Source organism: Protomyctophum bolini (genome assembly GCF_963924005.1).
Source record: "Protomyctophum bolini genome assembly, chromosome: 21".
NCBI classification, from domain to species: Eukaryota; Metazoa; Chordata; class Actinopteri; order Myctophiformes; family Myctophidae; genus Protomyctophum; species Protomyctophum bolini.
The window spans coordinates 30,041,288-30,053,470 of NC_137882.1; positions in this window are offsets into that span (position 1 = coordinate 30,041,288).

Sequence of the window (12,183 nt, forward strand, 5' to 3'; positions counted from 1 at the left end):
AGTTCGAGGGAGGGCAAGGCGAGTGTTATATTTGTTATGCCACATATTTCAACATCATCAATGGAGATATTCACACATTCTCAACCTTATTTTCGTAGAATTGGTCCTCACCCTAAAGTTAATTATATGGTTCACTCACTCCGGCTGCGGTTATACATGCACGAAATATATTCAGAATGAATGAATTCATCCCCGAACAGAGATTCATACCCAACTGTTTGCATGGAGTCTGAATAAAAGTATTGCTGATGTTGTTTACATGACCAAAGCATTCATTCGGAATATGGCCAACCCATGCATAACCATTGTCCGTTAAGAAATGAATAACCGACATACACTAACGCCAATTAACTGATATGAAAATATATTTTTTTGAAGCACAGAGTCCCTGCAACCACACGCGACTTCAACCCAAAACAACCACAGAACTTTAAACTTAAAAAAAAAGTATGGGTAAAACATGTCTGCACGCATAGAATGTCTCCAAATGGCCATCCCTGCTTTGGACATGCATGGGCAAAAAAACACTATAGTCTACAATGGGGCAGACGTTCTGATGACTGGATTTATCCATTTCTGAATAAATGTTGTGCATGTAAACGTAGTGTCTCAGAGTAGGGCTGTGGAGTGGACATAGTTTCCGAAAACCGCCTGCTTGTGATGTCATTGGTGTAGCAGGTTTGGTCATTTTATTTTATTTTTTGACTTCCATTTCAGTGAGACACAGAGTGAGTAAACGGAAATGGTGCCTATCCTATTATAATGAGCATTGGTGAGGAACCGATGATACGAAGATAACGTTCATTCAGTACGTCACCTAATCTCCGTAACGGGAGAATACCTATTTAGAACACAGAGAAAAATTGCACAATATAAAGGGACATTTGAATACAAGTAAAACATGAAATAGACAAATATTTCATGTTTTATACAAATATTTTTTCCCGCAGTGATTTAAAATAACAGAGTTGTGTTGTAGCGGACGGACCTGTTTGTTCCAGATGTGTCGCGCTGCATGCATGAAAACTGAACAGTGCTTCTCCACGTTTTAGTTCTGATTCTGAGGAGAGATGAAGAGAGGCCTTGAGGAGAGGAGGAGGAGGAGGAGGAGGAGGAGGAGGAGGAGGAGGAGGAGGAGGAGGAGATGAAGAGGTAAAGAGGTAATGGTGATAATGGGGGATATGAGAGAGAGAGCCATTACTGGGGCTGGAGGTGAGAGTGGCTGTTGACTGTTCCTTCCCAGAGTGGAGTGGATTGGAGGTGCAGGAAAGATGAAAGCCCTGGTGTTGCGTGACTCGTTACACCCCCTCGGTAGCCCGTTTTTCGTGACACCGCACCGCACACCTATAAGGTCGAATCGCCCTCGAGCAGATGAGGTATAATGAGGGTACTCGAGGAAGGCACAGTAGAGGCGCATTCATACTCCAGTTTGAGATGACGGCGGCTTATCACCACGCTGTAGTTTTCTGAAGGTTAGAAAACTACAATGTGACGTCACTCGTCGCGGTGACACACAAGTCCTTTCACTCCGGGGCTATCACCTCGTTCACTGATTGGTCTAGAGGGGGGGGGGGGGGGGGAGGTGAAGGTGATAAGCTGTCACCTCGAACTGGAGTATGCGATGCACCTTTTTAGAAGCACAGGAAAGCAGACGAAAGCACGTCAAGGCACAATACAGGGGAGTTGATGTTTGACTATTTCTGTGGCAAACATACGGTAGCATCTCCTTCATTGCTCTAACTTACGTTTTTTCTTTTCCCGTTGTTGCACTGACCTCTCGGCCACTACCGGCGTCTATATAGCTTTGGTTCTCATGGAATGTCCTCTTTGAAAACAAAAGACAATCCTTCCACCTTTCTAGTTTTTCTTCTTTGTTTGTATTCTGTTCATGGTTTAACCCCCTTTTTTTGTATTTGTACTTTTTCTAAACGTCCCACTTTGAAACTGTACATCATGTTCGGTGTACAGTTCGGAGGCGAGTGTGCGAGTGTGTATACTGTATATTACACTATGTTGTTTGCTTTCTTTCTTTCTTTCTTTGGCGGTGGCGACACTCGCAAAGAATGTCTTAAAAACGGTGGACTGGATAATGACCTGAAAACAAGTTAAGGTTCAAGGTTGTACTTTATTGTTACATCTTTGTGCACGTGGTACACCCCGAGTAAAACCTTATCACTAAGCAACAAGTGGAACGATGAGGAGGGCAGAGAAAAGACCCAGACAGACAATCCTAGATGTATGTCGACAAGCGGACACCTGGTCCTTCTTCAAACGCCCCTTTTTCTCTCTGGAGAGAGAGAGAGAGAGAGACGCTATTTCAGTATTTTCAGTCTGTTTTCTCACCATCTTGTGGATTTGTTTGTGGACATAAACTTCAGAACTCTCTTCGACCGACCGTCGGCAGAGACACAGCCCCCCCCCCCCCCCCAGTCCTTGACGATAAAAGTGCTTTTTCACTGCCTATAATGACCTAAAAGTACAACGTATTGTACGTACATACCGTACGTATATGCGTTCAAAGCACACTCTCTGACTCTGGAAAAAGGGTTGAACCGTGCGTGTTTTGTTTTATTTTTGACGGTCTGGTGGTCTTATTTGACCTTATAGCCTCTTTCAGAGGTTTCTCATTGTCGTGGTCACTGCGTAAGAAACCAGTCGGTTGTAACAAAACAACAACAAAAGTAAACGTTGATACGGTGCAGCGCTCTGTAACGGGCCGGTTCCCAAGCTTTCCTGGATCAGGGCCCCTCTTGAAAAAGCTTTTTTTTTTTGCAATGATCATTCAATCATTTTGTGTTCTTGGCTTCAGTCAATGGAAGTATATACACGTGCTGTAGTATACTTTTTTAAGTTCCATGTTTATCTGTGCCACAATTGAAACTCAATGGTTCACGGTTTTAAAGAAGAAGAAGGAAAAGAAAAAGAAATACCATGACATTGATATATTATCATTAAAATCTTGCCAATTGTTTTAGGGGGCCCACTTTCAATATAGCTTACGAACCGCTGCACTGTACAGCACAGAGAGAAAGAGAGAGAGAGAGAGAGCTGACATTGTTTCAAACTTTAAAGAAGAGGACAAAAACATCTGCACACTAGTTTCTAGAGCTCCACGAGACCTACTTGCAAAACAATGCGACGTTTTCGACCCACTATATAGGTCTTCATCGGGCAAATATATTATAATGACAGGAAAAAACAGAACTAACATCAACAAAGATCATTGATTAACGATCATGCATGGCACCTGGGAGTGGGAAGGAGCACAGCAACCTCAACCAATCCCAGGGACAGAACCTGTAAGTCCGAACACTGCATAACTCACACCGGTGTAAAAGCCCTGTAATGTATGCAGATAATTCAAACACCGTTAACACACTAACGTACATACACTACAGCAAACAACCTTTAGTTGCCTTATAGGTTCAAGATTCATAACTTATATGCTATTGGCTGTTTGTGTTATTTTTGGAAAAAATATAAAAAGATAGCCTACTCCTATGGAAAGGGTAGCGGCTATATTATTTGACTTATATTGACAATTTCGTATTATGTAAGGTTTTGCCCACTCAAATGTCAGATAATTTCCGACAACTTCCGCGAACCGACTTCACTGTCTGCTGTCGTGAAAGTATACGAAATTCAAAGTTTCAACACCAAAGTAGTAGTAGTAGTAGTAGTAGACTGAATGTTTCCTTTATCCTGGAAATTCCTGGAGGAAAAAACAGGGACGCGGAAAAGGGGTGAGTTGTCGGAAAGTAGTGTGTGGATGCTTTCTTTTCCTCTTCCTTGATGTTTGCCTCGATGCCTGACATCCTAGCCTGGTTGAACCACTCCCCCTGCTGGACAACATTTGCATTCTTCCAAAAGGTTGAGTCTGGTATCTCTCGGGCAGAGACGATGTACTCCGGACCAAATCAGACCGGAGCGATATGCAGCCGTGTGCGGGCCGCTATAGGCGAGATCAACGCGAGACTGGTGACATATTGAAGCGCTGCCACGGCGCAAATGTAAACCCAACCTAACAAAGACTACAACTCAAAAGTATTATGGAGATATCAGATTGTTGTCCCGTTGCTTCCGGGTTCATCGTTTCTGCCTGAGAGATCCAACTTCCAGGCAGGAGGAGGAGGGAACTTGTGAACTCAATACTGCCGCAGTCTGGCAGAGTCAGGTTATGACATCCAGAATAAACATATAGGCATTGAGATGTTGTGCACACAATCTTCTCTGTGAATCGTGCCAAACTTTGACACCTCGCGCGGGGACGTATATACATACATACAGCCCTATATGGAGGTATATAACGGGACATTGTGCTGAAGTTTTACACTGACCAGGTGACTCCCTCTCCTTGTTTATAATGTTTTTTTCTTTTCTTGTTTTTGTTGCTTTCGTCGTGTTTTTTTCTTCGACCGGGTGCAAAGATGAACTTAATAGCTGCGGATCAAAACGATCATACAATGTACAGACCTGCCTCTTCTCCGTTTGCTGGCTGACCGTGTGTGTGTGTGTGTGTGTGTGTGTGTGTGTGTGTGTGTGTGTGCGCGCGCGCGCACTTGTATTCCTATACTTGTGATGGGCAAGGGTCCCCACAGGTAGGCCTATATAGACATTGTGAGGACACGTTTTCCTTGTCAGGCCTACAATTTGAAAACGATTCCGGTCAGGATGATGCACTTATAGGTTGGATTTAGGGGTTACGTTTCCCTGTTTTATATACCAGTGCACAGGTGTGTCACTCACCCAGTCTTTACTCATTGTGAGCGTGTAGATGGGCAACAACAAAAAAAAGTGTAAAAAAATGCAGTGATAAAATTGACGTTCTAAAATGTTGACGTCTTCGCAAGTATAGTAATACAGTGCATGCGTGCGTAATTGTGTTGTGTGCGAGACGAGTGTGCAGTGGACGCGTGGCCTGTGTTTGTGCGTGCGTGAGTGTGTGTGTGTGTGTGTGTACGATACGTGTACACTCAAGGGAGCGCATCTATGCATGCATGTGTGTGTGTGTGTGTGTGTGTGTCGTATGCCTCTGTGCGTGTACGTGCGTGTGCGTTCCTTGTACAAAAAGAAATGTCCCAAACGAGGCGTTTGCCTACCGACAGTTTGTCCGATTTTACAACGTGGAAAAAAACAAAGGTAAAAAAAAAAAAAAAAAAAAGTAAAGTAAAAATCACTAGGATAAATTGTTGATATTGAATGACAAATCTATATATATAAATTATATATATGAATTAAATATATATATATATATATATATATACATATATATAAATCATTTTTAATGTCACTAAAAGCAACAACTTTATCGAAGAGAGCAGTCTGTGGCGTACATTAGGTTTTAGGTCACTTAACCTAAACGCACAGAGACCTATTATCGGACCCCAACCCCCCCCCCCCCCACACCCTCCCATGGAGATAAAGAGAATTGCCACCTGAAGTTGCTCAGGCACTGGTGTGTTGTTGTGTGTGCGTGTGCGTGTGCGTGTGTGTGTGCGTGTGCGTGTGTCCGTGTCCATAAATGCTTCTTAGATGACCCGTGCTGACGAAAAGGACTGTACACGAACACAAGGGGGGTGGGGGGGATGAAATAAAAATAAATAAAAATAATGGACTCTTTGCAAACAAACACTGTTGTTTCAATTATCTTTTTTGTTCGGCACATGTAGCAACATTATTGTGTAATTGTCCGCAGAACCACATCTGAAAATATGTTGTTCCAGGGACACCCCAGAAGCAAAGATTTGAGTGAAAGCGTTATAATGTATTCAAAGATTTGCGCCAAAATAGCCAAAGTATTACATAATGCTTAAAACACCAAAAAGGGGTTCCCGTCCTGAATGGGGTAACGGTAAGTAGTACTGCGCTTACTGTAAATACAATGTTGAGGTATCTGTAAGCTACTTTACTTTACTATTCCACCACATCTCGGATCCAGTACTTATTTTCTACTTTTGGTACTTTAAAAACATTTTGATACCAATACTTTTGCACTTTTACAATTTACAATTTAGGCATTTAGCAGACGCTCTTAATCCAGAGCGATTTACATTAAGCAAGAACAAAAAAGCATGGGAATACATCACATGAAAAGCATTTATCATGAAACATGCGTAAGCTAAGAACGTAACAGTGGAATATCTATATAATGAAACTATACATATGCTGTACATATGTACTATGACGTACTATGACTACATACAATGCAATTATAGTGCTGTCTACATAACATGCTATAAGTCTGTATCAAATGCTATCTATGTCTACAGAAAAGCTATCTAAGGGGGTAGGGTAAGTGCTATGGGCCACGATGGAGTCTGAAAAGGTGGGTTTTCAGACTACGGCGGAAGATTGGGAGTGATGCTGCAGTTCTGACTGCAATGGGAAGTGCATTCCTCAGTTTTGGAGCCAGAAGGGAGAAGAGTTTGGGACTTTGGGACTTTTACTTAGAGTACATTTTGAATTCTGGACTTTTACTTTTAGATTTTCCAGTAGTACTTTTCCCACCACTGCATAATACTGTATGGCACATATCTCTCATGTTTAGGTAATTGTCACGGTACAGTACCTCGTCTGATGTCTCTTTACTAGAAGGGGTTAATATTCCAAACGAGATGCTTGGTTAAGTCAGAAATGAGGACAGAACATTGCCGTTCTGATCAAAACCATGGAGAGCGACGTCGATTTTGAGAGAAGAGACGGTTTAGTCGGGCTGTAATCAAGGAAGTGAACGGCAGTGCGCATGCGCAAAACATGTCTAGGATCGCTGAGGAAGGCATAGCCAAGCAAAAAAATATATGTTTACAGCGATCCCGTTTTATATCATTAAAAAAGCTTCCATGATGGAGAATTTCCGCCAGGAGCAGCTCACGGTTGGGTTTTATATGACGGAATAAGCAGTTAATAAGCCATAAGCAGTTAATATGTTAACCCAATATCTTATTATGTTTCTTATGTGAAAAGCGAGGTGTTATGCAGGTTGCACTTCTGGCAACTAATTAGTGTTATCACATTCTGAATCTAATTATCAGATTAATTCTGCATGACTATCGGTGCTGTCAGACACATTGTATCTCCATATTTCTACGGTTTCATTAACACAATACTCGTTCATGACAAAGTAGGGCCTACTTTGCCATTTTTGAAAATGGTGAACGTGATTACGTCTGTCTTTTCCCATTTCCTGAGGAGTAACAGTTTTGGATATACACGGTTTCCGACCCACCTACAATATCCTCACCCAGTGATTTCTAAGAATCTGTTTATTCAAACCCCTGAGGTGTCTTCCTTGTTTTGCATTTAGCTTTTTCTCTGCCAATTTTCTGTCGGGAGACTTTGTACAGTAGCCTACTCTGTATGTGCACAGATTATCTGCTATAGTTTGGAAAACACCTGGAACACCTGTTTGGGACACCTGGAAAGACAGACAATGTCTCTCCTGTTGTGTCAAGTCCCTCAAGATCCTCCCTCGAGTCAAGACAAATCAAAGAGAAGGCTTGATGTAGCTTGACAATAGCAGCTCTACAACTCACAATGGCATCTCTCTCACACACACACACACACACACACATGTGCACACACGCACACACACATCGTCCAGAGTATAATTTTTTCCAATCTGTTAAACACACTCAAAATACATAGTCACGTTTTCTTGTGTGCTGTCGAGGGCAGACGCGGAACAAGTGCATCTTCCAGTTGGCAACAGATCTATAGCTGCGGTTGCATGTGCTCAAAGGTAATAATATATTCGGCAGTCACATTGCTGGAGGCACACGCGACGGCGTCTGGGGGGTCAAGCGTGCTGAAACGGCGCTGCGCCACTGTACATTACGTTCTACATGCTGGTGATACAAAAACAACAGACAGATACATTGCCAGCGGCGTGTCTCCCCCGACATCCGGCGCTGTTAACGTCTTGATAGCGGCATCTGTTCGCACACAGACGATGCCGCCGGGGCTCTGACTGACAGGCCTTCTCAGGAGGACATTGCATCATAATCAACCCAATGCCCTGCTGATGACCTCTCTACTGCCCCCCCGCCACCACACAGATGCTTTCCAGGTTTTAATTGGTCTACCATTTTGAGGTTTCTTTACTTGAGTACGTTTGGTCTACTTTGGTTGCTTTATATACTTCGGTTCTCGCTATAGCTTTTTCCCAGGACAGCAGCAGAGGTGAATGATCCGGGCGATCATAGTTTTTGGCATAATGTAAGGCTAAATTAAGCTGTAATCAAGCCCCGAATATCGCATTCTGAGCAGATTATGAGCCATAATGCACATAAAGGCTGCGTGCGTGCGTGCACGAGTGTACACGTGAGTATTTTGGCCGTTCTTAGGTGGACACGACCGTCTGTTAGCATAAAATGCTAAAACATGCTAATTATAATTTATTTCCCGGATTATGGCGAATAAAACAAATCCCAGGATGCCGGGCATGGCATCGATTGCAAAGGTAAATTAATCTCGTTCTCTCTGGGGCGGCGCTTAACCAGTTACCAGACCGGTGCCCCGGCTGTAACGGAAGCTGGAGATGCCAGCTTCGTGGGACTTATTTTTATTACTTCGACGAGATAATGTAGGAGGGCCGACATCACATTTTGTAGAATCGTCCTCAGGTCTAAATGGGATAATCATAGTAGCCTACCTGATGATCAAGTTTTAGGGGGGGGGGGGGGGGAATCACGGCACCCCATCTTTAACACATTTAGTACCGGAACTGCATCAAAATAAAGGCGCTGCTTGCGCCGGAGTAATCGCCAGAGTAGTGATCGCTTCCATTTTGAAAGCCATGAACCGGAAATACTTTCTTAAAAAAGTTGACTGACAAAGTGCCATCACAATCTCCGATCATCTTAATATATTTATATACGCTACAAAAAGAGTTCATATTTTGCGGGAGAGACGGATGAGGAGCAGAAACGCAGCGCCAGCATATCGATCCATTCATCACCACGGAGAGCGCCCTGGATGAGGAGATACGAGTCATTCTTTCCGCCGCGCTAACATGGGAGTCAATGACAAGCTAATAGTTTCACAGAGCGTTAGCATACGGCAAGCGAAAAGCGAAATGCCAAAAAAAATAAAAGGAATTATTCTGAATATTATTATCTCGCCCCGCGTCGTTTGGACGTCGCTAGGACGTCCACAGACGTCTAAGGCACCTCTCGGTTCCAATCCTTATGACGTTTCAGGACGTATTATGTACAAAATGTGTTAAAGAAACCACGTTGGACATAAATGGTTTTCACCCGCCAGGAACGCTATACATTACACGAACGGCCAATGAACGGGTACAGTACGTTGTCACATTTGTTCACAATTGATGATAATTGCCGTTCTCCCGCACGTCCTGTTTGCCCTCCCTGCTGGCACACTAAAGCTGCTCCTTGTCAGACGCCGTGTATATGGGCAATGACTCCCTATAGCGTTGAACATTAGCCTCCTCCACAAGTCTTATCCTGGGTATCTGCCAAGGCCGCAGTCTTCCCCCTGACTGATGAGTCGCACAGCGGACGGACTGATGTAACTTAATGTGGCATGAGGATAAGTGTCATCATCAGTGTCCCCAGATGGCGCGTCAGAAGGCCACTCCGTTCCGCCATTGCGACGGACCGGCCTCGGTTCTTCCTTCGCCGTTTCTCTCGTGCCGCTGCGGCTGTCTTACCTGCTGCTACAGAAGGGCGGTTTTTCATTGCAATAAGACACGGAAGACAGTCAATGACTTAAAGGGGGTGTCAGTGATTTCAGTCAAAAACCCTTAGGTTTCGTTTTTGCCTTGGGACACAAGCTTTCATCCAATCAGGATAGAGAACAAAAACGAAACCTAAGGTTTTTTTACCCCCAGGGGTTAACTGGGGACAGGGAGGAACTCCTTATATGGTCAGCACACTCTATAGTAGAGAGGATTATCACAACAAAACAAAAAAATAATTTGAATTAAGTGAAATCACTGACTCTACCTTTAAGTACCCGCTGAATTATTATATATTATGACCTAAGTGGCGTTATACCAACAAGGATAGGATAAAAGGTTATAGGTCTGTGTGAGTGCAGGGCTGTCAGAAATGACTTTGGACAGGTGAACGGATTACATTACCTGGTTTAATACATCTTCTGATGATTGTAGTCGAATGTTGACATGAAATAACCATGTAAGAAGCGCCACGCATCCACCACGTTGACGGCAGACTGCTGGGCGAGCACTGGCGCTTTGACATTGGGGGGTCAGATCAACATGGAATCAATTGTGTATATACTGGCCATATAAGGAGCATGTCTTGAGTGTACAGGGTTTGATGAGGTCAGATCAACATATTATGGAATGTCAGAACAGGTCAGCTCCCATATAGAGTATATCTAAGGGTGGTATAGCGGGGGGGCATTCTCTTCAGTGTACAGGGTTTAATGAGGGCCGGGTCTTAATTTTCGGGGCCTGTTGAGGACACTATTAGTTTCCGCCGGCTGCCGGGCGCGGCTGCACAAATAACTTTGGGGCCCGTCTAGAGTTTGAATGGACAGGTATCAGTCAAAAGGGAGACATCGAAGAGGAAGGATGGATGGGGAAGGATCAACATAATTATATACTAGTGGCTGTTTCTGGCCCAGACAAGCGTTTTCAACGGTCTGTATCGCAGGCGCTGTGACACTCGCAACACCGACCGAGAGAACAACAACCGGTCAAGAAACCAGACACAGCAGTTTTTCAGTAACATGCGATTACGGATATTTGGCTCTTCAAAGTAAGTGTTACTTACGTGCGATAAAACCTTGGCAATACGCTATTAATTAATTGCGAGGGGTTAAGTGTTAAAAGGAGTACTGTTTTCAACACCTTCCATGAGGATCATCTATCCTTTCCTAGTCCTTTTTTCCTCTGCTCCTCCATCCTCTGTCCGCACGCACACGCGCGCACACACACACACGCACACGTGTGCACAGGGCAGTGTGTCATGCATTAGACAGACTGGGTTATTCATGCCTGATACAGTTGGTAGACGACCCAGATGGTTCCCACACTGTGACGTCACTGTGTGTCAGAGAGAGAGAGAGAGAGAGGGAGAGGGAGGGGGAGGGAGGGAGGGGGAGGGAGAGGGAGACGGAGGGAGAGGGTGGGAGGGACGGAGGGAGGGGAGGGAGGGGGAGGGAGGGAGAGAAAGGGAGAGAGAGAGGGATGGAGAGAGAGATGGACAGACAGACGGAGAGAGAGAGATAGAGGCCGAGGCACAGAGTGTAGGAGGAGGTATGTCAGCAAAAGAGACAGGAGGGAGAAAGAGTGAAAGGTAGACCAAGGTTAGTGTGTGTGTGTGTGTGTGTGTGTGTGTGTGTGTGTGTGTGTGTGTGTGCGCGCACCGCTGTCAGTTTGAGCAAATTCACTCGTCTGTGACGTCCTCATTCTGTCTCTCTGTAAGCCGTCAGTGAGAGAGAGCCGTCTTCTCCTGACACGCACACACACACACACACACACACACACACACACACACACACACACACACACACACACACACACACACAAGAGTCATATCAGCCATGGGCAGGTGCTCAGATCACTGACTTCTGCGGAGGATTTCACCAATCACAGCTCGAACGTTGTATACGCCCTGTATTATTCTCACTCTGAAAGTGTGTGGAAGAGCATTTTCACTATAGGAATGTACATCCTGCATCTTCAATATGAATGTACTATCTGAATGTATGCCTACGTATTCTTTGAAAATGAAGTAGTAGTAGGCTAGTAGTCTATAGTAGTCATTATTATGTTGCAACAAGATTTCACTGCTGTCACTTGACAAATAAACCCTTCTTTATTCTTGAGTTTCATGCAGTGCAACGTCACACCAGCGACGCCGACCGCCCCCCGGCTGGCGTTGTCATCAAGAATGACTTCTTGCAGTCGTCAGGCTGTCTAATTACAACAGGGGTTAACGTGCAGAACATTAATTAGTAACAGTAATTGGGACTTTCTTAGCGAATCGGTTCATCAACAGACACTGCTCTGTGTGTGTGTGTGTGTGTGTGTGTGTGTGTGTGTGTGTGTGTGTGTGTGCGCGCGCACGTGTGTGTGTGTGCTTGTGCGTGTCCTCTGGCTGAACCAGCTGTCATCACCAGTGAACAGTAAAAATGCATTTTCTTGAGTACTGTGCTTAAAAGGCCACTTCACCCCATTTGTAACCAGACAAA